Source organism: Eurosta solidaginis, chromosome 4 (genome assembly GCF_040869045.1).
Source record: "Eurosta solidaginis isolate ZX-2024a chromosome 4, ASM4086904v1, whole genome shotgun sequence".
Classification (NCBI taxonomy): domain Eukaryota; kingdom Metazoa; phylum Arthropoda; class Insecta; order Diptera; family Tephritidae; genus Eurosta; species Eurosta solidaginis.
The window spans coordinates 68,201,159-68,228,741 of NC_090322.1; the positions used below are offsets into that span (position 1 = coordinate 68,201,159).

At 37.6% G+C, this 27,583-nt stretch overlaps 1 long non-coding RNA gene across 1 annotated transcript; it reads left to right on the forward strand.

Moving 5' to 3' along the window:
* Positions 1-5,145: 5,145 nt before the first annotated feature.
* LOC137249923 (uncharacterized) lies at positions 5,146-15,295 on the forward strand. Its single transcript, XR_010952618.1, has 5 exons — positions 5,146-5,471; positions 5,868-6,041; positions 6,114-6,342; positions 13,387-13,567; positions 13,638-15,295. It is a non-coding gene; the product is annotated as an uncharacterized lncRNA (long non-coding RNA).
* The last annotated feature ends 12,288 nt before the right edge of the window (positions 15,296-27,583 follow it).

Below are 27,583 nucleotides of genomic sequence, written 5' to 3' on the forward strand. Positions count from 1 at the left end.
CTCGTATAAAATTAGTCACTATTAACGTTGTTTCCCTTTTTGATACCGGCAGTCCTATTAATTTAATTCAGTTGTCCTCTATCCCAAAACAACTGTGGCCAAACTTCACCCCGGATGGGATTCCCTGGTTACAAAGGTATCGGTGGATGCAGAATCAAAATACTTTTTTAAATTAAATGCAATATTGAATTCCTCAAACAAATAAAAGAAATTGAATTAAACGTTATTGAAGATAAGAATATTAGTATGCCAGTTATTTTGGGACGAGACTTTCTTAGCAAGTTTGATATTAGACTCAATAATATGAGAAAGAGATATACTAAGAAGAAACTTTTATATATTAGAAATATTGTCAATAATCATAGCTTGAATGAAGTACAGAAGTTTGTAACTGATTCTGACGCACACTTCGAGGTTACAAAACTAAAACACCCATTGAGAAAAAAATATGAAAGTGATGCTGTCACTTACTCCATAGGTAAGGTTGATTATAATACCACTGCCGGATACAGCGGTCGACGTACCTGATATTTTTTGCATTGACATCCCGGAAGATGAGAAGAATATAGACATAGATACTAAACTAACCAAATACCAGCAAAAAGATTTAGAGAAACTTATAGAGAATACGTATCTCAATCCTGATATGAGACAAGAACTTTATAAATACGAAATGAAGATACATTTGACGACCGATGTACCTTTTCATTGTGCGCCGCGTAGACTTTCCTATTCCGAGAGAAATTAAGTTCAAACCATCATTGATGAACTTTGTCGAGATGGAATCATAAGACCTAGTGATTCACCATACGCATCAGCAATAGTGCTAGTTAAGAAGAAAAATGGTAAAGTCCGAATGTGCGTGGGCTATAGGGCATTGAATAAAATTACGGTCAGGGACAATTACCCACTGCCCTTTATAGATGAATGTATAGAGTACTTGGAAAATAAGAACTACTTTTCGGTTTTAGATTTGAAAAGTGGCTTCCACCAAGTGCAAATGGCTTCCGAATCCGTTCCCTTGACTGCTTTCGTAACGCCTCACGGCCAATATGAATACTTGAAAATGCCGTTTGGGCTGAAAAATGCTCCTGCCGTATTTCAACGATTTATCAATAATATTTTTAGGGATTTGATCGAAACTAGAAAGATGATAATTTACATGGATGATATTATTATAGCGACTCAGGATTTTGAAGAGCACAAGGCCCTTCTTAGGTTAGTATTAGAACGGCTTACCCTGCGGGCGCTGAAGCTCAATGTCGGGAAATGTAAGTTCGGATATGACGAGATAGATTATTTAGGATACATCGTATCACGATCAGGAATACTGCCAAATGGTTCTCATATTAAAAGTATCCAGAATTTCCCTGTTCCGACAAATGCTAAACAGTTACAGCCCTGTATTGGACTTTTCTCTTACTTCCGCCGTTTTGGCCGTCCTGCTCCCAAATAGCCAAGCCTTTACAGAATCTACTCCGTAAAAACTCTCCTTTTGACTTTGATATAAAATGCCTTGACGCCTTTAATGAACTTAAATCCAGATTAACCAAAAGTCCTGTATTGTCTATATTTAATCCGACGAAGGAAACCGAACTTCACTGTGACGCTAGTAGCATATGATTTGGTGCAGTTTTACTGCAACGTCAAGACGATAAGAGATTCCATCCAGTTTCGTACTTCTCTAAAACGGCTACTCCAGTCGAATCAAAGTATCACAGCTTTGAGCTTGAGGCTTTGTCCATCATATACGCGCTTAGAAGGTTTAGGACCTATTTAGAGGGTATACCTTTTATAATCATTACTGATTGTAACTCTCTCACAATGACGCTTGAGAGAAAACAACTCAACCCTCGAATAGCCAGGTGGGCCCTCGAGCTCGAAATTTCAACTACAAAATAAAACATAGAAGAGGGATAGCCATGCCACATATTGACGCCCTTAGTAGAAGGCAAATAGCCCTTGTTGGGAATACCGATGATGTTGAGTTCCAGATACAGGTTGACCAGGAACGAGATAAAGAAATAAGTTCCATCCGGGCCAGTTAGAACATTCAGAGAGCGAAGAATATAGCTTAGTAGATGGGGGTTGTGTATAGGAAGAGTCGAGACAAAAGGATTGCTCTATACGTGCCCCAGGAAATGGAAGATAGCGTAATACGGTCGATACACGAAAAATTAGGGCATCTATCTGTGGAGAAGACGGTAGACAATCTGAAGTTGTACTACTGGTTTCCAAGCATGCGACCAAAAGTTGAAAAATTCGTTAGAAATTGCCTGAAGTGCATAATGTATGCGACTCTACCGCGGACTAAAGAAAGGGCTTTGCATCCCATCCCTAAAGTCTCACTACCATTCGACACTATTCATATTGACTACCTTGGACCACTGCCGTCACTTAGGTCCAAAAGAAAGCATATCTTAGTCGTCATCGACGCGTTTACCAAATACGTTAAACTATATCCAACCAATTCGACTAGCACCCGAGAGGTCACCGCTGCCCTTGATAAGTATTTCAATTATTATAGTAGGCCTAGACGAATCATTAGCGATAGAGGCACATGCTTTACATGCCTTGAGTTCAGTTCGTTCGTGACAAAACGGAATATTTCTCATGTTAAAGTGGCCGTGGCGTCTCTCCAAGCGAATGGACAGGTGGAAAAGGTAAACAGAGTACTAAAGAGCATGTTAGGAAAGTTGATTGATCCTATTACCCACGACGATTGGGTTAAGAAATTACTTGAGGCCGAGTATGCTATTAACAATTCCATGCATAGCACCTGTCGAGATACCCCGAGCACACTCTTGTTCGGAGTTGAGCAACGAGGGGTCATTATTGACGAATTCACGGAATATTTTCAAGACAAGGGGAATCCCGATGCAGAGAGAGACTTAGGTCGCATCCGCATGGATGCCTCTGCCTCAGTTGCCGCCAGACAGGAGTACGACTCCGCGAGGTTCGCTAAAAATGGTATCCAAAGTAAGACGTATAATGTGGAATAGGGAATGACAGGTACGTCGTACGCGATATTGAAAATTGCCAGCTTACTCAACTACCCTATGACGGAGTTATTGAAGCTTATAGAATGAAAAAATGGTGTCAACCACCGCTGGTGTGCGACGAGAATACAGAACAGGATCCACTAGAAATTTGTTAGGACTACCTTTCAGTAATTTGATCGAGGCCGATCATGTGTCAGGTTTGGCCGAGTTGTAAACGCACCATTATTGTAACATTGTGCCGGGAACGTGCTATTATGTACAGATTAAGAAAAGCAGAATACAACTGTTTAAATATAAGAAAAATGCAACTATGTACGAATAAAGCTCCCATTACTGATACTTAGCATAGACTTGACTTGACTTGGCGTAAACTTGGCAACTTAGCCGCGATTATACTCCACTTGGCGCATACAACCTGGCATCATAATCAGCGTTGAAATTTATTTTTAAATAAATGTAATTTGTTTGACAAAATGTCAAAATGAATTGGAAACAAACAAATGGTATCTCAAAATGTAAACGTCACTTAGAACTTACGTAGATAATCAAAATTCAACAGACTTCTAAGTCAAGTTAAGTGTTGCCAAGTTTTGAGTAATCAGTAACATGCAATGTTCATTTAACAGAACTGTAAGTGACAGTTCTCAAGTCAAGGCAAGTCTATGCTAAGTATCAGTAATGGAGCCTTAAGAAAGAAAAGAAATAAAGAAGAAGGAGAAGGCGAACTTCCGGTTCGCCATTATTATTATTATTATTTATTCAAATTTACACCACTTGAGATTTAACTTTGCTTTATGGACTAACGTCCGTGCCATTATACCCAACCAAAAAAAAAACGGTTGGATTGAGTTGGGATTTATTTCCTACATCACGAAACGCAAACATAAAATATTACAGTACAAAAATGTTACAATGTTGGTTAAGTAAAATAAACTACCGCCTTTGTACGACCTCACACTCCACCGCCAATTTCGTTACGTGTATTAGGGGGACTCATGTAACCATATAAATGCCTTATAAAGTGTGTAAACGTATAAATTTATCTAGTGCGTAAACGAGCTGTCAAATTTTGTATAAAAAATTATTTACACAATTTGTATAAATTTACGCGCACATTTCATTGTGTAAACACGGTAAACTCAAGGAATGCAACCTTGCAGACATTACAGCAGGCATTTTCATCAGAAATCTCCAACATCAGCAAGTAAAGGCGTTTTAGTTTTGATTTTTCACTTAATCTTGGCATTTTTTAATTTGTATAACAATCAAACAAATTTTGTTTTGCAATAATACAGCTGATAAACAGTCAAGTTTATCAAGGGTATTACTAGGTGCGTTCATATAACCGCGTGTGTAAATCGATATAATTTTACACCTTATAAGTTTATATGCTTTCATGAGTCCCCCTATTATATTTGATTAAATTCTTTTCTCTAGGTATGGGAGACTTGGCGATGAAGTAGGCCTAATAATCGACGAACATTCAATTTACAAATAGACACATCACTAGGTAAATCATTCTTATGCGGCAATTACCCACCGACGTGTGCCGTACGTACGGCCGTTTGTCGTACGAAGCACGTTTGACCGAACTCTCAAGCCCGTAGGAATCAATGTGTGCGTCTGTGTACATGTACATAAGATATTTGTGTGTGTATTGTTTACAGATAAGCACTGTTGCCATTGACCATTTTGCATGTATGCTTATGGAAACATCAACTTTTTCCAATTTAATTTTTGATATTGTAAAAGGCCGGAATACTATTAAATAAGTATAAATAGATTAAATATTTATAATCAGCACTTTTACATAATTATTTCGAATTATTTTCACAATTTTTCAAACTTTAATTAGGCGTTTTTGCATAAAATTGCAAACGGTCAAAAATTAGCGCACAAAAGTTCACTAGGCAACTCTGTCTAGTGAGAGAGCGATCAGCTGACACGTTCTTACGGAAAAAATCAAAATTGTTTTGATTTCTACGTTCCGGGCTACGTACGTACGGGCGTTGCACGTCGGTGAGTTTTCGTTTACATTGCACACTCATAAGATAGGTCGTGTCAGCTGACACGTTTTTTCTACGTACGTTCGTGAGTAACCACGGCTTTAGGAGCTACCCTACAAGACGGTGGTAACCAGTTCACCCACACATTCAAAGCTTTTTTCGCTCTCCACTAACACATCGACGTTTCATGCTGTCATCGAAATGACAGTTCATTAATTATTCCGGAAAAATTGAAACGCAAAAAAAATATAAATTGTTTACAACGAAAAATATCTTGTGCTTTTAGTTGTGACATGTGACGGAAATTAAAAATTTTGTTGCAGAGAACACCTTTTTGCGTTGGCGACCTTCGCCCAAAATAACATTAAGTTAATTTGAGTTGTGACATGTGACGGAAATTAAGAATATTGCTGCAGAGACCATCTTTTTGCGTTGGCGGCCTTCGCCCAAAATAATATTAAGGGTAAAGTTTTACAAGACGGTACACCACCTAATTTAAAAATATCAAATAATAATAAAAACGGAGTTCGACGCGCGTCTTTTCATTCCTCGTTTGATAATTTTTTATAAAAATTAGGTGGTGCACCGTCTTTTAAATCGTTACCATATTAAGTTGTATAGAATCGACGGGATGGCCTACAAGGTTTCATGTCATACTAAATCGCTCCCGATATGTTCGGGCTAGTACCTTAGTTGTTCCCGGAACGTATCCGATCTGCATCCGGCAAAGGACCACCAAAGTCCATAACGGGGAGTGTCCTTATCGCTACAACAACAACAACATTATTTACTTTCTGATTTTCATTCATACGTATGTGCATTTTTAAATAATAAAAAAAATGTTATATTATTCTAATAGATAGCATCTCCGCCGGGTTGCGATTCAGCTCAGAATATGCCAAAATCAAAGGAAATCTACAAAAACAAGGTACTTTACAAGCAACATGCTTTGGAATACGGTACCAAACTGGTTGGATGTATTTCCCTAAAAAAGGCTGGAACTACGCATCTTGGTTTGCCAGTATTTGCTTCGGTAATTTATATTGATTTGTAGTGATTAAAAATTGCAATAGTAGATAATGTAATGTGAATTAAAATTGAATAGGTAGCCGGAGCAAAAAAGGCAACTGATCGGCCTGCAACTGTTATTTATGTGGTGCCACCGGGAGCTGCTGCTGCTATCCTAGAAGCATTAGAAGCAGAAATGTCTTTGATTTTTTGCATCACCAAAGTTGTGCCATAACATGATAGGGTTCGCGTTAAGCACGCTCTCTTAAGGCAAAAAATCGCGTCTAGTCAGGCCCGATTGTCCAGGAATCATCGCACCAGAAAGGGTAAGTAAATTGGCTACCATATTAAATATATAAGCAACATGTATGAATTTTTTAGTGATAATTTGTCATGCTTTTGTTGATAATCAACTGAAGAATGCAAATACGACAGAGTTCGAAGTTCATGTGAAAACCAATTAATTTTTTTAATTAGCATTTGGAGAGAAAAATGCATATGTATGTATGCATAGAACTGCATAGAAGGGGAGGAAAAATGAATTATTATCAGTAGATTTGCTAGATTTTTGTCATTTCCCCTGCATCGCAGTTGTCATTACATTGCGTTAAGAGAGGACATCAACACCTTACTACCCACAGCCAGTTAAAATTATTGTAAATTTTGCTCATTTCATCACTGTTTCAAAACGTGGAAAGATATATATCGAGCATTCCATGGAGAATGGTGCATTTTAGCAGACTTTCGCATTGCCGGCATTATTAATATTCAATCCCTAGAAGGTTTAATGTAGTCATATCAATAGTTCCCGAGATGGTGGGGCTAGTACCACAATGGTGCTTGTTACCCGAACGTAGATAGATAGATCATTTATTGAGGATTGCACAGTGACTTGCACATCTCCTTCACAGCACCTCATCCTAGCCGACTTCCTTGATGAACCCCAGCAGTGTTCTTTGCTTGAGGGATTAAATGTGGGAATGCTCTGGCCATGGTGAGCCCATAAACTTAGCCCTACGTCTTGAAATTGCGCCGCAATCTAGAAGGATATGGTCCACCGTATGCTGATCCATCACAAAATCGGTATGTGTTGTTCGATACTATACCCAGCTTTTGCATGTGACTGTTCAGTCTACAGTGTCTTGTAAGAATAGCCGTTGGGGTTCTTAGGTTATCTTTTTGAGAGGCCTATTAATGCCCTATATCGAGTTGTCCTGTAACCCCCTAACAGTAACTTAGATTGACTCAGGCCTGGCATATTGCGCCAGTGTTCTTCCCTATTTCCCTTTCTTCTACTAATAGATGCCCCTGTGGGCCAACTGGCAGGAACGGCTCGGGATCGATGGGTCATGCAGTTGCTGCCTCTCTTACCGTGTTGTCCGCCTGTTGTTGTTGTAGTAGCAGTGCTTCGCCCCATCCAATAGGTGCGACCGATCACAAATTGTCATCAATGTCCTCTAACGGGAGTCCAAAGAAACTTTCTGTTTCAACAGGGGTGGGCCATAATGAGAGGAGTGTTAGAGGCGTTGGTTGCACAATACAGTTAAAGACATGGTTGGTGACATGTGGGGACACATTACAAGCAGGACAATGTTTTGTATGTCGGGGTTGATTGTGGATAGGTAAGAGTTTAACCTGTTTCGTTATCCAGCTCGAAGTTGGGCTAGAGTGACTACTCTCGTTTCCCTAGGGAGAGTGCGTTCCTCCTCTGCTAGTTTTGTTCTTTGAGTACAGGAATCACCGGCATAGAGGTCCGACGCCTGTTTGTGGAGTTCACTTGTGTTTTTTAGCTTCAAACGGCTGTGTTCTCAGGTGCCGTATTTCCTCATAATGTAATGAGGCCGTGAACAACAAGAGCCACAAAAGATTTATAAAAGTTACGAGGACGCTGGATTTTGGAATCTAGCCCAGAGCAACCTGTTCGATGCAACCATCCCTTGCACATGAAACACTGACAAGAGAATTTATTTTTTTAATTTAATTTATTTGTTATTACGGCTGTTAGGCCCAAAACTTAAACTAATAAGTACAATTCATTGTTATAATCACTTATTTCTATTGAATATGCTGTTGGAATGCCATGTGATTCCGATCAGCATATTTACTAGCGTGACAGAGGGACGAGTCTGGGAGCCACTCATTAAAGGAAGGTTGGAAAGGACGCGTTTCCAATCCTCCAGTGCACCCAGCTTAAGGCAACAAAATTTGGAACTTATATTTTTCAATTATATGTGTATTTTAAGCTTTCGGAATGTATTAGTCTCCGATCAATGAAGCTAAACATGTCTTTGGATGTTGGAAATTGAAAATAAGTGTATCCAATCACCCCTCAACTTTGTTTAGTAAAGACGCTGTCGGAATGCATGAAGATACCGATTAGCACATCTCAACATATAATGGGAGGTTGAAAAGGACGTGTTTCCAATCCCCCTTGCTCCAACTTTTATTTGGCCTTATTTTCGTTAATTTTGTTACACATTATATAATTTTATTGTTATATTTATGCTGTCGGAATGCGAATGATTCCGATCAGCAACAGTAAATACCAGCTGGAAATACCGAATTCCAGCGAAATTAGTTGTTGGAACTGTCTGGAGTTACAGGTGGCGACCGATTTTCTTTTCCTTAGGGCCGGATGCATCGTATTTTGCTGCTACCATTATTACCATTCCCTTTTCGCGCTCCAGTATCGGTATATCATGTAAAAAAATAAAAGAAAAAAAACTATCTTATTGGAAGGGTTTTACAATGCTCCAATAAACTTTTTTTTAAAAGTATTGAAGTTATTACTACTTTTTATGTGATTAGGAAGTTCATTGAAATATTTCAGGCCCTTATATTGTATTGTATTGTATTGTATTGTATTTTATTAAACATTTTCCAGATGCATACTTATTAACCTAAGATTACAATATTACATTAAATAATTTCAAATTACTATGCAGCATAGGAAAAGTATATGGCATTTTTTATATTAAAGTTTAACATAGTTCTAAATGCCAGTCCTAGCTTTGGTATATTGTTTTGTGTGGGGTGTACAAAAATAAAAATTTCATAAAGAGTTTAAGTTATACATTAAATTAAATCATCAAAGATATGAAAGAGAATCAATACTAAATATTTGCAGCTTCCTAAGGTATGTACGGTTTATAGGGTCATCCTCAGCATCGTTTCTAATTCAAAGTGATTATAACCAAAAAGATACAGCTTAACTTCTTTTTTAAATAAGTTGACATTTCTTATTACCTGTACAGTGGCAGGAAGGGAGTTGAAAAATTTGCACGACGTGTATGTGTAAAAACTTCTAAAGTGCGACGTCCTAGTATGCGGAATTTGTACCATCGGAAGTAGATTTCTTCGTAAGTTGTAGACTTCCGAAGGAAAGCTTTCCAGGTAGCCACACCGTATAAAGAATGTTTTTAAAACTTTGTAAAGATAGAGATGTCGACACGGAAATATATCTAGTTTCCTAAAATATAGCATAGAGTGAGACCTATAGTTTGCACTACAGATTCGCCTTATAATCCCCTTTTGAATTGTTACCACTGCTGACAGCTTATTAGCCGAAGCGCCGCCCCAGCATGTGATACCATATTGCAGTTTAGATTGAAATATTCCGTAGTAAACTGTTTTTAAAGTGGATATTGAACATAACTTTTTCAGACGATAAAAGTGACGAGTGGTATATAGAAAGTATTTTTTTAGTGCATTAATGTGCTCAGACCAACTCAAGCGGTTGTCTATTATAATTCCTAGGTACTTGAAATTCTCAACAACTTCAACCCTGAAGCAGCTCTCACTACAGTTTCTATTACAATCAAAAGATCTCATCGCGTCACTTTGAGTGCACGATATATGGTGCATGTTAAAGCGAGAGCACACTGCGGAGTGAAATATGACATCATAACTTGGTTTTTCTTTGAGAACATGACTGAAATACATAAGTCTAGTTTTACTACTTACAATCAGTTTGTGTGAAGCGAACCAGGTTCGTAACAAATGTATATCATGGTTAATGTCACATATTAATTCAAAGTAATTCGGTGTACTGTACGCAATTGCAAGATCGTCTGCAAAGGCAGTGGCCTTGCCTCTCAATGGAAGCTTAAATATTGAATTAATATAGACCAAGAACAATATTGGACCAAGAACTGAGCCTTGGGGAACACCCAGATTAACAAGCTGTAATCTACTGTAGCTACATTCTACTTTAACTTTTTGTGTTCTGCCCGATATATACGATTTAAGCCACTTATGCATAACACCGCGGAATCCTGCACTATATAGTTTATCCAATAGTACACCCCTATCGACCATATCAAAAGCTTTTGTTATGTCCACAAAGAGACCAGCACAACTTCTTTTTTCATCCAGAGCTTTGTAGACGTTGGTGCAAAAATCTAGCAAAGCGTCTTCTGTTGAAAGGTCAGAACGAAAGCCAAACTGCATGGAGCTAAAAAAGCTCGCTTTATTTAGAAAATTAACAATTCTGGTTTTAACAGCCTTTTCAAAAACTTTAGATATGGCCGAGAGTAGTGAAATAGGTCTGTAATTATTAACATCTTTTTTATCCCCTTTTTTCAAGATCGGAATTACAATCGCACATTTCAAACCATCGGGAAAAATACCCTGAGTAATGCTGGTGTTGAATAAGTATATCAGTATATCAACCACATTAAAATATATCTTTTTTAAAATTAAATTGGAAATACAATCCTCACCGCATGAACTAGAGTTTTTTAAGGTTTTTATAATGCTTATAATTTCGAAACCTGTGATAGGGTCAAAAAAGAAGCTACCGTCCTAAAAATATTCTTTTCCGGCAAACGCAGCAAACCCATTTCTCAGTACTGGGGTCAGGAGAAGGACCCGGAGTGGGGTCGATACCTTCCCGGAAGAGGAGAGTATGGCGCAGACCCGCTGCAAGGATCTGCTGGGGGTTGACAATTTGTGGGAGAGACGCAACAAATTAAACATGGAGTCCGCCTGCTCATTGCCCTCCACTCCCCTGTGGCCTAGGACCCAGGCCAACAGTACTACGTTGTGTGCTCCTAATTGATTCAGCTTTTCTACGCACTGAAGGACAAGTGCTGACTTTATTTCGAACGCCGCAAGTGCCTTTTGTGGAACCTGACTGTCTGACTGAGTATGGCAATTGTTTCTTTGGGGTATCAGCGCTGAAGGTTCAGCTTAGCGCACTAACTTATGGCGAATACTTCCGCTCGAAAATGCTCGGATGTGCTTTTAGAGTTACTGATATTTTGGTTCTGGGTCCGAAAACTCTGGCTCCAATCCCCTCTGGCGTCTTCGAGCCATCTATGTACCTTCCGATCTTGAGCCTAGTAATACATTGCACCTGCCTATACCTATACAGCCGTACCAAGAGACGGAGCAGCCCATTACATATTGGCACAACCGGAGCACTGCTGGACATCCATCCTATATGAAAGCTATGCATTCAAAAGTGTTTGTACCAGTGGCTGGTGCACACCGAACTGGATCAATGTATGCTATATTGAGGCCTTCACAAATACCAAGCTATGTTTATGTAAATAATGTTACTGCTAATGTCAATTTGCACGGTTGAGCACATACAGTACCTACGTTTATACAAGGTGGAACACCACACTACCTACATGGCGATGTAGCCACCGATCAGGTTGTTGTAAGAGATTAATTAAAATATGTTATTCATAAACACTGATTCTTATATTTTTATTATCATTAAACTGTAGACTAGACTCATGACGGGTATTCTTACTGGATACTGCCTTCTGGCGTCACATGCCTTTAAATTAGGCTTGGTCAGTGATAGCAGATGTAGGAAGTGCGAGTTGGAGGAGGAAACGATCGATTTCATTCTGTGCTCGTGCCCTGCGCTTGCCGGGCTAAGACTCCAGCTGACAGATGTCAGATCTAGAAGCAGCAAGTGGCTTAAGTTCTAGGAAGCCGCTAACCCGCTGGAGCCATGAGAAGCGTGGGTGCACTTTGGGTGTCCCAAGACAAGTTCCGTACCTGCTCCGAATAATTTGATAGATAGATAGATTAGATAGGGATCTGTTCTAGGTCCAACTCTTTGGAATGCAGTGTATGGCGGGGTGCTACAAAACCACCTTCCCAGAGGCACGGAAATTGTCGGCTATGCAGATGATATTGTCGCAGTAGCAGTGGCCAAGAAACTTGATCTGCTCCAAGCATTATGTAATGACGCCATGGGAAGAATAGAGGAATGGTTGACGAACACGGGGCTGGAGATGGCTAGCAATAAGACAGAAGTGGTTCTGATGAGCTCAAAGCGGACTGTGGATGAGTTGGTCCTAACCATAGGAGATTTTCAAATAAATTCAAAGCCCTCCTTGAAATATCTAGGAGTAATCATTGACTCAAAACTAACTTTTAGGGAGCCCTTCAGGGCGGTGGGGGACAAAGTTTCTAGAGTTAGTGGAACCCTAACGCGAATAATGCCCAACATCGGCGGCCCAAGCGAAGCTACCCGTCAGCGATTATCCAACGTAACCAGCTCTATAATATTATATGCAGCACCAGTATGGCACAGATCTAAAATGGTCCACCAAAAAGATATACTAGCAGCCTACCGCATTACTGCTATACGAATAGCATGTGCTGTTCCGACGACGCGATCCATGTTTTATCCAGGAAAATCCCAGTAGATCTACTCTCAGGTGAAATGGCCGATCTGTATGGCATTGGATTCAGCCGACCATCTGAAGATGCTAAGAAAACCGTAAGGTCACGAACAATAGTTAGGTGGCAAGAACGGCGGGAAGATTCGAGAAAAGAGCGCTGAACCTTCATTCTAGTCCGGAATATAGCGGAATGGTACGAGCGAAAACACGGCAAACTAAATTACCATCTCACACAGATATTGAGCGGGCACGGTGGCTTGAAGGAATATCTACATAAGCGTGGGATAGAGGAGGATCCTTTCTGTCCAAGCTGTCCGTCCGAATTGGAAGGCGCAGAACATGTAATATTTCACTGCCCTCGTTTTCACGGCGAAAGACTGTCTATAAACAGAGTTTTTGGAGAGGAACCTTCCATTAGGAATTTAGTTCCACGAATTTGCGGACAAATAGATTGTTGGATTGCTGTGAGCAAGATGGCCTTTATAGTAATGACGAAATTGATGATGCATGCCGAAAGGGAGCGTAGAGAAATGCGCATACGAAGTAGTGGCGACTAAATCGCTTTTGAAGTTACTTTACCAGGTCCTGATTCTAGTTATCTGAAATTTCTCTTGTGCCTTTGGAAAAGAGCTATGTGTGGAGCCCTATTTATGGAACACTTTTCGGCTTATATTAAAAACTTTTAATCTATTCTTACTGATATGAGTTTCTTTTTCATTCTAGGTAATTTGATTTTGACGATGTGAGGATAGAAATATCCCAAATATTCCAGCTGTGGCTGTAAGAACATACATTTGCTCAAATTAGAAGAAAACTGCACGGTTGAGCACATCCAGTATCTACGTTTATACAAGGAGGAACACCACACTACTTTCACGGGGATGTAGCCACCGATCACGTTGTTGTAAGAGCTTATTTTAAATATGTTATTCATAAACACTGATTCTAATATTTTGTTTTGGTTTTTACTTTAGAGTCAACCTGTTATATAAGCGATGTCAGCTATGCCTGTAACTTAAGCGCCTTCAGATGTAATAGTTACCGCGGACGCGGTCACAGGAGTAGTTCACTACGTGGGGATTACACTAATCAAGGACTTTCAATATCGGAAGGATTTCCAGCACTATATCACACCAACAATATGTGCAATCACCCGAATAAATTGTACAACAAACGTTAACACCACATCATCAGCCAGCAACAACAACAACAAACGCAACAAGTTGAAACTTCTAAACAATTAATGACTAGTGAACCACCAACATATCCGCACTATGCGCAAACATCAACACCAACATGTGTCGCCTACTTTGCAACACGGTGAAGATGGCCAAGGCCATTCTGATTCTAATACTGATAAAGGCGAACCATTGGCAAATTTAAAAACTCAAACAGACCACGAAAAATGTTGATGATGGTATTAATTCTAGTACGGATAGTAAAGAATTTAAACCTAGGAAAAAAGCTAAACTTGATAAAAACTTAACCGAAGATGACAATGTTTCTAATTCTAATACTAAGGAAGATGAACCTTTGATAAATATGAAGCTTAAAACAGAGTTATCAAAAAATGACGTTGATGATAATGATGTTGATGCAAAGTCCAATGTTGAAAATGATGAAAATTATGAAACAGAATCTGAAAATAGTATGAGTGTGGATTATAACCTGAAGCAAAACTGTCATATCCTGTACGGCCAGAATTAGATGTTAAGAAAAGAGCCTACATAAAGAGGCTCAGTATATTTATGGAAAATTTATCATGAGACAATGCCCAATGTATGTATTTCAATTAAATTCAGCACATTGTTGGAAAAAGCATCTAAACTTTATGCATCGTGTAGAGAAACCAGAACATTTACAATTTAAATATAACGAACGTGGTGCAAAATGTAAATTTTGTGTTATTCAAGCAGCTACACCAAGCTTCAACAAATAATTGGACCATGAGATTTCTCATATGCCTAATAGTCATTATTTAAAATGTAAATTATGCGATTGGAAGACGAAAATACATTCAAGTATGAATTTTTATTTACGTGTACAACACGCTGAAACAATTGATGTAACAACGAAAAGTTTAGAATTGAATGTTTGTCCATATTGTAATCACAATGGTATTTACGCAAACACTTAATACATCTTTTCTATGTTTAGAATGTGGTGAATAATTTAGAACAAATACAAGTTTACGTGTACACCACAAGATTTGAACGGAAATATCTTGAGTGTATGGTTACACTATGTGGCATCTACAAGATATTTATAATTACTAGTATGGAATGAATCCGGATATGGAAGAAAACGGAGGTGACGAATCACCATGCTTCTTTGGGTTCTGGTGATACTCCTGACATGCTTCCTAATTTCCCTACGTCTGATGTTACTATACCTACCAAACTAATATGACTGCAAACTGATGAGCAACACTACCAGCGCAGGAAAAATAAGAACTTCAAAACAAGGTTTCGGAAAGGGCACGACTATGAATAGACGTTAATGTATTTATATAGTTTATAAATATAAAAATTCACATATGTAAAGTTCGCTAGAGTAATAAGGCAATAATTTAAATTCTAAAAAAACATTGTATATATGAATAATTTATAATTAAATATTATCTGAACATAAAGGACGCGTTTCATTCATAGAAAAAGCGATTTGACAGAAGGTAACCGATACGGGTAACCGATAGACCAGTTACCCGTATTGTTGTTGTTGCATATGTTTTGGTTAGCGATAACGAAAACATAACTGATGAAGTAACTTAAAAATGTAAATAACATCGAGCGAGAAGGAATGTCGAAAACACAATAGGTAAGAGCGAGAAAGAGAGTCACACGTACACTATTTTGAGAGAGCACATGCGTTACCTTTTTCACGACAGCAATGTAAAAGTCATTAAGACTTTGGTGGACAAGTTATTGATGACGATCAAGTAATCGATTAGGGAACGGGTACCTGTCTTGTAGGGTAATTATGGCAAAATAAGTGCAAGCTCAGCTGCGGCAACAACATATGTTAAAAACTAAACTTCATAATGACCATAGAAGTGTTCATGGACTTGCTATCCAGTAAAGATGAATGGCTGCAACAATGTACAAAGGCCAAGTCTATTCCAACCAATTTGCCAACAATTCTCAGATTTTGCGCTAGGGATTTTCTCAACTGAGCTTCGAAAACGAGAATGCACTCGGAATTTTTTCCACCTGGTCCTTTCTGCAAGTTTCTATTGTTATAAACGGGTTTTGTCCAATTTTTGAAACCAGTCTTCGAAGCAGTTGCTTTGTATTCAAGACCTTGGACCTATATGTAGGGTTCTTCAATTATATTGACCCAATTATTTTTATTTAACTCTGTTACTTTGAACTTTGTAATTTTAATATGATTTACAATATTTTAATTTTAAATATTCATTTTTCTATTTTCCAAAATTTTCATTATTATTCAATTGTGCATCATGAATATATAACATTTTCTTTTAAATAATTTTTGTCTGGATATTAATTTTAATAAAAATAAAGCCTCCTACACTATATACGATTAGTACAAATAGTTTAAAATTACTATTAGGTAGCAAAAAAAGGAGAAAATAAACACAAAAAACTTACGTTTCAAACAATTTCTTCTACTTCGAAACAGCGCACATAGGTAGATTTTAAAGTTTAAGGCGGCCAAAAATATTTTATTGCCTATATCTTCTTTAAATTGTTTAAAAAATGAAAAATTATAATAATTTTTGTAATTAATCGGTTATGTTAAAAAAAATAGATATTACACTGTGCAACACTAAAAAATTTCTGCGCAGTGAGGCTATTTTTTATGTTGTACAGCAAGAAGTGTAATAACTTAGTTCTGTCTTTATCTAGGTTTTATGAAAAATTATAATAATTTGTATAACTAATCATTTATATCAGAATAGATATTACACTGTGTAACACTGAAAAATACCTGCGCAGTGAGGCTATTTTTCATGTTGTACAGCAACAAGGGTGTATCAAACCCTCTACCTAACCCCCTATCTGCAAGTATCTGCAGCTAAATTTAATGCAGTTGGCAAGCTAATTGTGCAAATTACCATGTTAAAAACTAATTTTCACTTGGACGGACTTGGAAATATAACAAAACTGGTTTTGAACACCAAAAATCAAAAAAAAAAAACAAAAGATGGCAAACTCAAAATAAAACCAACAAAACATTTTCTTACTACACACAAAAGCTGCCAAGTTTTTTTTTTCATTCCATTCCATTCGTCCAACACCAACACGCTGATTTTGACAATCTGAACAAAGGTATGTTGTTGCTGTAGAGATGAGGCAACCATATAGTTGAGCCATGAGTGCTACCAACTCAAAAGTGGTTAGCAGTAAAAAAAAATCCACTAAAAAGACGAAACGGACAGAACTGCTATATGGATCAGAAATTGAACCAGATAAATATCAGGATCACAACGTTGTTCTTGCATTTGCATGTTAAATTTCTATCCGTATCTGGTTCACGGGTCTTAGGAACGTAACTATTATCTAAGCGAGGATAGCGTTTTTTTACGCGCAAACGTAAACGTATATGTGTGTAAAATAAAACACGTCTAAAATATCAAGCAGCAGCGCTCTACTTGACGGCAAATTTGAACAAAAAGGCGAAAAAGTGTGGAGCCGCTGTCGCTACATGTCATGTGTCTTAAGCTGCAGACAATGGTGCTTTATCGGTAACCGTATCGGCCATCTTATAACAGCTGATTCGACCAACCTATGGGAATCAATGCAATCGATTATTGGTGCCGCTGAAGTCGTAACCGTATCGTACCCAACCAATTGGTTTTTGGTTAACCGTCGTAACGATAAACAGCTGATTATGTTACGTATACGACTACAGCGATACGACAAACAATGACTCCGCTTTTAACAAAGACGATAAATATAATAACCAGCGGTGGGCACCACTACATATACACGATTACCAAATTGAGAATGTGTTAGTATAAACGAACACGTGGCCTGCACGAATGCAAAATCTAATAGCGTTTTCTTTTCTGAAATAAATTGTTGCCTAAGTAAATGGTAAAGCCTTAATAGAGTTACTCCTACCCCAGAAAATTGTCAACATTTATAGTGCATACAAAGAAAAATTCAACTCACCATATTCATTCATATCACAAAGTACACAAGAAGATTGTGCATTGCGCATGTAAACATTAAATCAGCTCTTTTTTATGGGCAATTTCTACGTCATTTCCCTTTAGCTCTTGTTTTTTTTCTCTCTTTCTTTCATTCACTCAAACAGTCAACTGTGACGTAGATGCGCTGAACGAAGCAATTTTGAACTCTTTTGAACTCGTGAATGCGCAATCTGGGAAGGTGATTTGTGTGAGCGAATTGAGAGTTTCACAGAGTTGCACTGCAACACCGCCATTTTATGCAGGGTAAAAGTGTAACGCTTTTGCGAGCAGGCAAAAATTTTCACAAAAGAACGAAATACCCCGTAAAGGCGGTGCCTGTTTTTTAGAATAGAACAACAACCCTTGCGCGGCGTACAAAAAGCGTAACACTATAGCCAGAAAAGAAAACGCTATAATATTTATTTAGTTTGATTTCAGCGCTTGTACTGTAAGCACGTATCACACGCACTCTTGGTACAGTGCTTGGTCGTAAAATACGGATGTATGTACATACTTATGAACGCAAAATATTACAGGTTGCATGGAAAGTAGATTTGTTTTTTTTTTTTTTTTTAAATAGCGCCAATAAGCTACAATGCTTAATTTGCGGAAACATTTTAAGTTACATTTGCAAGAAAGCTTAAGTCGACATTTCATTTAACTCCACAGGAGCGTAAACTCTTGTGTATCAATCTTTTCACCTATGGCTTTTATTAAAAACATCCACTTGGAAAATGAAAAACCATTCATATAAAGCTCAGTTTTGCAAAGATATAGCTTATTTTATTCGTCCACGACCCCCTTAAAAATCTTTTATATAAAAGTTGGCGTGGTCCTGAACCGATTTCGTAAATTTTTCTTTAAAGCATTCCTTATAGTAAAGGCAACTTCTCTGCCGAATTTGGTTACGATAGGTTTGACTATTTTTGGTTTATGATTAATAATATTTGTAAAATTGATTTTATCCCAAGTGGGCGGTGCCACGCCCATTTAAATATTTTTTTACAAATTTTTATCAAGTCTCAAGACGTCAAATTTCGACATTCTAGGTGTATTTACTAAATAATCAGTGTTTTTGTGTTTTCCAAAATGTTATATATGTAAAAAGTGGGCGTGGTTATCATCCGATTTCTCTCATTTCCAACACCCATCTATTCTGGGTCCAGATAAGCTCGTGTACCAAATTTGGTGAAGATATCTCAATATTTACTCAAGTTATCGTGTTAACGGCAGACGGACGGACGGACATAGCTCAATCAAATTTTTTTCGGTACTGATGATTTTGATATATGGAAGTCTATACCTATCTCGATTCCTTTATACCTGTACAACAAACCGTTTCCAATCAAAGTTAAAATACCCTGTGTACAGGTACATCTGGGTAAAAAAAAGATTAGAGAAACTGGTTTTTTCAATATATAAGTGCCACCTAACGTCAATGCAAAAGGGGATACACAGGACCAGTGCTCGCACTATGTATATGTATTACTTTTGTCATCGAATGAAAATAAAAAACTTAAACTGCGATGGGCAGAAAAATTCCATCGATATTCACCTACTGGTTAATGTGAAAAAAAAAAAATAGTAAAACTACCAAATTTTACTCCTGAAATATGCAAAAAACAACAGTTTTTCGTGGACAATATTGGTGGAAATTTTTCATTCATATGTACGCATTTTTCGACTGTCCTGTGTGGTAATAGTGCGTGCGACACTTCATTATTGTACGGACGTCGAAATCAAACTAAATGTGTATGGTCGTTGATATTGACGAAGTAGCAATTTTTCTTTCGCTCGTCGTATACGCATATGGCCGCTTAGCAGGTGCTAAGCTCATGCCCACCTATGATAATAACAGACGTCACTCGTTACTTTGCATAATGTTTTTGGTTAGGGTAATCGGAAGTTTTTTTTTTGCGAGATGTACATTACTGTCTTTATACCTTTTCGTGGGGTATTTGTGTTTAATTTTCCGACTGTATTTAATTAATTAATTAATTCCCTTTCCAAAAATCACATTTGCATAAGGTGCCTACACGACATGGATAAATGCGAGACAATTGAAAATGTCCCTCATGGAAAACATTGGGCCAAAGAGGATAAATATAATAATAGCCACTAGTCTTTTTTAATTTCCAGCGAGTTACTCGCCACTCGTAGCAGACTGGTGGCTCTTATTATTTTTATCCCCTTTGGTCTTACTGCCTCATTCTGTTTGATGATATCGTCTCCAAAACGATCATCGTTCGTGTGTTCGTATTATGAATGGCAATGCCATAGACAAAACGTCAACAGCTGACTGTTTCGTAACGAAAGTGCTCGATGGGTATTCTGTATCACGAAAAGGTGCTACCAATACGAAAACAAAGTGTCAAAAACAAAAAAAAAAACAAACAACAAACCTATCGTTTTGGTTGAAAATGAGCGGAACGAACAAAAAAAGTGGGTATTAATAATTAATTAGTTATTATTGTATAAAAAAACTTGTATTTTATATTAGAAGATCCAAAAAAGACCACAAGCGCCCAATTCCTCGTGCTTGTTCATGAGCTGGAAGCAAATGTGGATCTGGCCAGAGGAGCACCGGTATATGGCGGAAATAAAACTTCATTTGATGAGCAATTGACCAAAATTGCGGAAAAAGTAAATGCCCACGGTCCACCTCAAAGAAGAGCGAGTGAATGGAGAAAGGTATTATATGTATACATATGTATATCCAAATATTATTTTATGTTATTTTATAGATTTTTGCCGACCTCAAATACCGCACCAAAGAAAAAATTGCAGAAGACGCGGCAAATATGAGTGCTAGATGTGGCGGACCATTTCAGCTGTCTCCACTCAAAGAAGTGGACGAGGCTATAGACAGAATGCTGCTAATGACGAAAAGCAGCGCCAAGCGGAATGATAATTGGTGTGTCAAGTTCACCGAGGGCAACGTCTTCCACAGATGGAGAGCTAGTTGAATTCGCAGCAGTGAGTGCTGTAGCACGTCCAGTGTCCCCGACGCCACCATATGCTTGTGCTTCGCCAAATTCCATAGAGGAAGTTAATACCAGCACGACCACTGCCTGGACACCGAGCAGAACGCAGCGCAGAACCACTCGGACTCAAACCTTCCAACACCGCATTGCCGATTCGGCGAAAATTCAAGCCGATGCAACCGAAGCACTAGTTGACGTTGGTGAGGTACAGGCCAAGGCAATGGAAAATTTAGCTGAAGCAGTTATGCTACAAGCAGATGCTGCAAGTTCCATTGCCAAGTCATTAGAGCAGCTAGTTGCTATTTTCTTTCGACAGTCTGAGGCATTAGAAGCTATAGCAAAGAGGATAAATAAATAAGAGCCACCAGTCTGCTGCGAGTGGCGAGTAACTCGCTGGAAATCAAAAAAAATTTACGTCTAATGTTTTCTGTGAGGGACAGTTTTAATTGTCTCGCATTTATCCATGCCGTGTAGGCACCTTATGCATTAGGAGCGTTTCATTGAGTTATCGGGCTCTGGCTCACGATCAAGTCTAATTGGAAGGATCTGGATCAACTTAATGAGAGCTGGTAGCACTAATATAAAACATGTTTTGTTGAAAATAAGAAGAATAAACGCACACAAAAATTGAAGATACTGATAGAATTATTAACATTTAAATAGTTTCGCACGTAAACAAACTATTTATTTTCCTTACATTTTCTTCAAGTTGGTTACTCTTTCCGTGTTTTTGCTTTTAAATATGGCGAAATCTTTTATGTATACACATATGTACACCTATTTTTTTCAGTGCTACTATGGCTCAACTGCATGGTTGGCTCATCTCATCAGCTGATTTTTTTTTTCATTTCACTGGATTAAGGATTGTCAGAAAGAGATGGCAAACTCAAAATAAAACCAACAACACATTTTCTGTGTAGTACACACAAAAGCTGCCAAGTTTTATGTTTCCATTCCATTCCATTCTTCTAACACCAACACGCTGATTTTGACAATCTGAACAAAGGTATGTTGTTGCCGTAGAGATGAGGCAACCATATAGTTGAGCCATGAGTGCTACCAACCCAAAAGTGGTTAGCAGTCAAAAAATCCACTAAAGAAAACGAAACGAACAGAACTGCTATATGGATCAGAAATTGAACCAGATAAATATCAGGATCACAACGTTGTTCTTGCATTTGCATGTTAAATTTCTATCCGTATCTGGCTCACGCGTCTTAGGAACGTAACTATTATCTAAGCGATGATAAGAGTTTCTTTTACGCGCAAACGTAAACGTATACGCGCGTAAAATAAAACACGGCTAATATCAAGCAGCAGCGCTCTACTTGACGGCAATTTTGAACAAAAAGGCGAAAAAGTGTGGAGCCGCTGTCGCTACATGTCATGTGTTTTAAGCTGCAGATATTGGTGCTTTATCGGTAACCGTATCGGCAACCTTATAACAGCTGATTCGACCAACCTTATTGGAATCAATGCAATCGATTATTGGTGCCGCTAAAGTCGTAACCGTGTCGAGCCAACCAATTGGTTTTTGGTTTACCGTCGTAACGATAAACAGCTGATTACGTTAGGGATACGACTACAGAGATACGACAAACGGCACCAATGACTTCGCTTTTAACAAAGACGAGAAATATAATAACCAGCGGTGGGCACCACTACATATACACGATTAACAAATTGAGAATGTGTTAGTATACACGAATATGTGGCGAGCACGAATGCAAAATCTAATATTTATTTAGTTTGATTTCAGCGCTTGTACTATAAGCACGTATCACACGCACTCTTGGTACAGTGCTTGGTCGTACAATACGGATGTATGTACATACTTATGAATACAAAATGTTACAGGTTGCATAGAAAGTACAGTTGTTTTTTTTTTTTTTAAATAGCGCCAATACGCTACAATGCTTAATTTGCGGAAAAATTTTAAGTTACATTTGCAAGAAAGCTTAAGTCGAAATTTCATTTTACTCCACAGGAGCGTAAACTCTTGTGTATCAGTGTTTTCACCTATGGCTTTTATTAAAAACATCCATTTGGAAAATGAAAAAAGCTCTGGTATAAAGCTCTGTTTTGCAAAGATATAGCTTATTTTATTCGTCCATGACCCTCTTAAAAATCTTTTATATAAAAGTGGGCGTGGTTCTTAACCGATTTCGTAAATTTTTCTTCAAAGAATTCCTTATAGTAAAGGCAACTTCTCTGCCGAATTTGGTTACGATAGGTTTATCGATTTTTGATTTATGATTAATAATATTTGTAAAATTGATTTTATCCCAAGTTGGCGGTGCCACGCCCATTTAAATTTTTTTTTTTTTCAAATTTTTATCAAGTCTCAAGACGTCAAATTTCGACATTCTAGGTGTGTTTACTAAATAATCAGTGTTTTTGTGTTTTCCAAAATGTTATATATGTAAAAAGTGGGCGTGGTTATCATCCGATTTCTCTCATTTCCAACACCCATCTATTCTGGGTCCAGATAAGCTCGTGTACCAAATTTGGTGAAGATATCTCAATATTTACTCAAGTTATCGTGTTAACGGACAGGCGGACGGACGGACATGGCACAATCAAATTTTTTTCGATACTGATGATTTTGATATATGGAAGTCTATACCTATCTCAATTCCTTTATACCTGTACAACAAACCGTTATCCAATCAAAGTTATAATACCCTGTGTACAGGGTAAAAAAAAGATTAGAGAAACTGGTTTTTTTCAATATATCAGTGCTACCTAACGTCAATGCAAAAGCGGATACACAGGACCAGTGCTCGCACTATATATATATATATATATATTACTTTTGGCATCGAATAAAAATAAAAAACTTAAACTGTGATGAGCAGAAAAATTCCATCGGTATTCACCTACTGGTTAATGTGAAAAAAAATAGTAAAACCACCAAATTTTATTCCTGAAATATGCAAAAAACAACAGTTTTTCGTGGACAATATTGGTGGAAAATTTTCATTCATATGTACGTATTTTTCGACTGTCCTGTGTGGTAATATTGCGTGCGACCTTCATTATTGTACGGACGTCGAAATCGAACTAAATGTTTTTGGTCGTTGATATTGACGAAGTAGCAATTTTTCTTTCGCTCGTCTTATACGTATATGGCCGCTTAGCAGGTGCTAAGCTCATGCCCACCTATGATAATAACAGACGTCACTCGTTACTTTGCATAATGTTTTTGGTTAGGGTAATCGCAAGTTTTTTTTTGACGAGATGTGCATAACTGTATTTATACCTTTTCGTGGAATATTTGTGTTTAATCTTCCGACTGTATTTAATTAATTAATTCCCTTTCCAAAAATCACATTTGCATAAGGTGCCTACACGACATGAATAAATGCGAGACAATTGAAAATGTCCCTCATGGAAAACATTAGGCCAAAGAGGATGATTATAATAAGAGCCACTAGTCTCCTACGAGTGGTGAGTAACTCGCTGGCAATTAAAAAAATGTATGCCTTATGTTTTACATGAGGGACATTTTCAATTGTCTCGCATTAATCCATGTCGTTTAGGAACCTTATGTAAATGTGATTTTTGGAAAGGGAATTAATTAATTAATTAAATGCAGTCGGAAAAATAAACACAAAAACCCCAAAAAAAGGTATAAAGACATTTATGAACATCACGCCAAGAACTCAGCGCAGAACCACTCGGACTCAAACCTTCCAACACCGTATTGCCGATTCGGCGAAAATTCAAGCCAGTGCAACCGAAGCACTAGTTGACGTTGGTGAGGCACAGGCCAAGGCAATGGAAAATTTAGCTGAAGCAGTTATGCTACAAGCAGATGCTGCAAGTTCCATTTCCAAGTCGTTAGAGCAGCTAGTTGCTATTTTCTTTCGACAGTCTGAGGCATTAGAAGCTATAAATAATAAATAAGTAAGAGCCACCACTCTGCTGCGAGTGGCGAGTAACTCGCTGGAAATCAAAAAAATTTACGTCTAGTGTTTTCTGTGAGGGACATTTTTAATTGTCTCGCATTTATCCATGCCGTGTACGCACCTTAAACAAATGTTATTTTTGGAAAGAGAATTAATTAATTAATTAAATAAAGTTGGAAAAATAAACATAAATATCCCACGAAATGTATAGAAGACATTTATGCACATCTCGCCAAAAAAACCTGCGAGTACCCTAACGAATAAAATTACGACGTCTCTTATTATATTTATCCTCTTTGGCTATAGTAGCAAAGATGACTACAGAGTTTGTACGTGAGTCCTAAATTTAATTGTTCTAAACTTTATTGTTTCTAGGTCCCGCTTTTAGTGTTGATACTCTTTTTGTTGCTGCTTATATTTATGCTTTTGTTACTCATAGGTCGAGGAACTAATTCGGGACCTAGAAACAATGGTTCGGCCTTTCCAGAATTCCAAATTTGATAAAAATTGGCACTGGTATTTTTGTGTTCGCAACTGTAACTGTAAATCCAAAGCAGCGTTCGATAAGGTTTCGAGCTTCACAATGTACCTCATTGTATCGAGTTTGAACCGCTTCTGAAGGGGTCCTAAATGGCGTCATTAAATAAGGTTGCAGAGGATATCCGGAATCGCCTGTCAAAAAATTTTTGTTTGTTTTTTGCTGAATCATAGAGAAATTAAAAACTATAATTACCTAGTAGCCAAAAATTACTTTTTCCATTTTGATATTGTGTTCTCATATGCCGTTCTGCTTCACTATGCTTCCATATTAATGAGTCGTGGTTTGCCCCTGGATGCCTTGAATCTACAAACATTATGACCATATTGTGGTCACATATCTATAGAAGGAAACAAAAAAAAAAGCTGTCACCATAGTGAACGTAGTCTATTAGTATACATACTTACAACCAGCACATTTAAGCTATAAAAGCCTTACGGTTGTAATATAGGTGATTCATATCTGCAGGAGGTGACTTGATCCGCACGCGATTGCCATCCACGCAGTCAACAACACCCGGTATGCCGAATTTGGTAATGAAGTGCTCTTTTACTGCACGTTCTTCTTCCTCACTCCTCTCAAAATTTACCACTTTTGGCTGAAATGATTCGCAAAAATGGATAACCATTCATCAATGACTTTCTATACCGTAGGCTGGGCCATGGGTGAAATGCTTTCATTTCCAACTCATTTCTGATAATTGCCTGTTGCCAGAAAACGCAGGAACGTGGATAATTTTAGTTGGAGTGATAAATGCGTGCTATGAAATGTATCTTTGAAATATATTTGTAATTCGTCAAAGATATGTTGAAATATTTCTTTGTTACCGCGAAAATTTTGAACAAATCTACAAATAAAATTATTTTGTAAACAATGTCAACAAAGGCGCAATTTGTTATTTTACTCGGCGTCCGGTAAGTGAAGAACGTTCGAGCTGTCTCTCAATATCCGACTTTGGATTTTTAATTCTTTTGCTTGGAACACTAATAGAGCAATAGCTTGATACATTTTTATTATATTTATATCACTATATTTATTTCACTAACAACTTTATTTTTATTTCACTTATTTTGTAAACTTTATGGACGTGCGCAAAACCAAAACATATGTGCACAGAGTTGCAAGTTTGACACTTGATATCGTGTAGTTGACGAAGCATATATGACACTACCTTATTTTTGCATGGATTCCAAGCTAAAAAAAACGACGAAACTTTATCGAAACTTCAAAATACAAAAACAATTTCTATCATGAAAAAGCGAGAACACTATTCCCACAAAATTGTGAGTTTGACATGTTTTTGTTTGTTTGTTTTATGTTTTACATTTTATTTTTACATTAACATTTTTAACAATAATAACAATGCAAATAACACGCGAAAATTATTTCGGTCTCTAATGTTTCAATTTTTTTCGCAAGAAAGTTGATTTTAATTTTGTTTTTATGCACCAAGTTTTCAAACTAAATCAAAATTTTCATTTGTCAGAAAAATATAAAAAAAAAACGGGCGAATGTCAAGAAAACCTATCGAAATACAAATTGGCTCGTTTGTTTTTATTGAACTAGCTTGTATTTTTCTTGTATTTCGTTAGTTTTTTGAAATATAGTTTACACACTTACACCAGTACTAAAGCCGTATTAGGAGGGAGTGCGACAAAAAACTAAAGATAAAATACAAAAAAAAAATACACGAAAATAAAGTAGTGTCGTATAGATATAAGATTCAGAATACCATGAGCACGCCAAATCGTCCAAGCAGGTATCGTTCGTTGAGCGTATCATTAGCCCTCATCCGGTGGCAAAATCCTGAGCCAGATAAATAATTTTGCATGTGAATGCAACAACAACGATTTGAGCCAGATAAATCCAGATAGAAGTCTGGTTCAATTTATGAGCCAGATAATTTGTTAATTACTTATTCTTAGTTTGGAAACGGTGCCTTTAATAAACCTACTTTTTGAAAACTAGATGTCGCTGCTTAGCCTTTCGCCGTATGAGTTAAATGAAAAACAGCGGCGACATCTGCCAATCACATTTCACGTGTGCGAAAATTTCACGACATCTGCTTCTCAAGTCTCTCAATGATCCAGAGCATTCCCGTGAGAATTGAGCGTCAGCCGGAACTGTAAAACTCACTGGAAGACGGCAATTGTGAATCAAACTAAAGGCCCGATTAATCGTGACTTATAACCATAAAACCATAACCAGATAAAACAGATAGAACCTACCTTATGGAAATCGATATAATCGATTAATGGTGCCATACCATAACGATAACGCCATAACCATACCATAGCCAACCAATTGAATTTTGGTTTTCGGCCATATC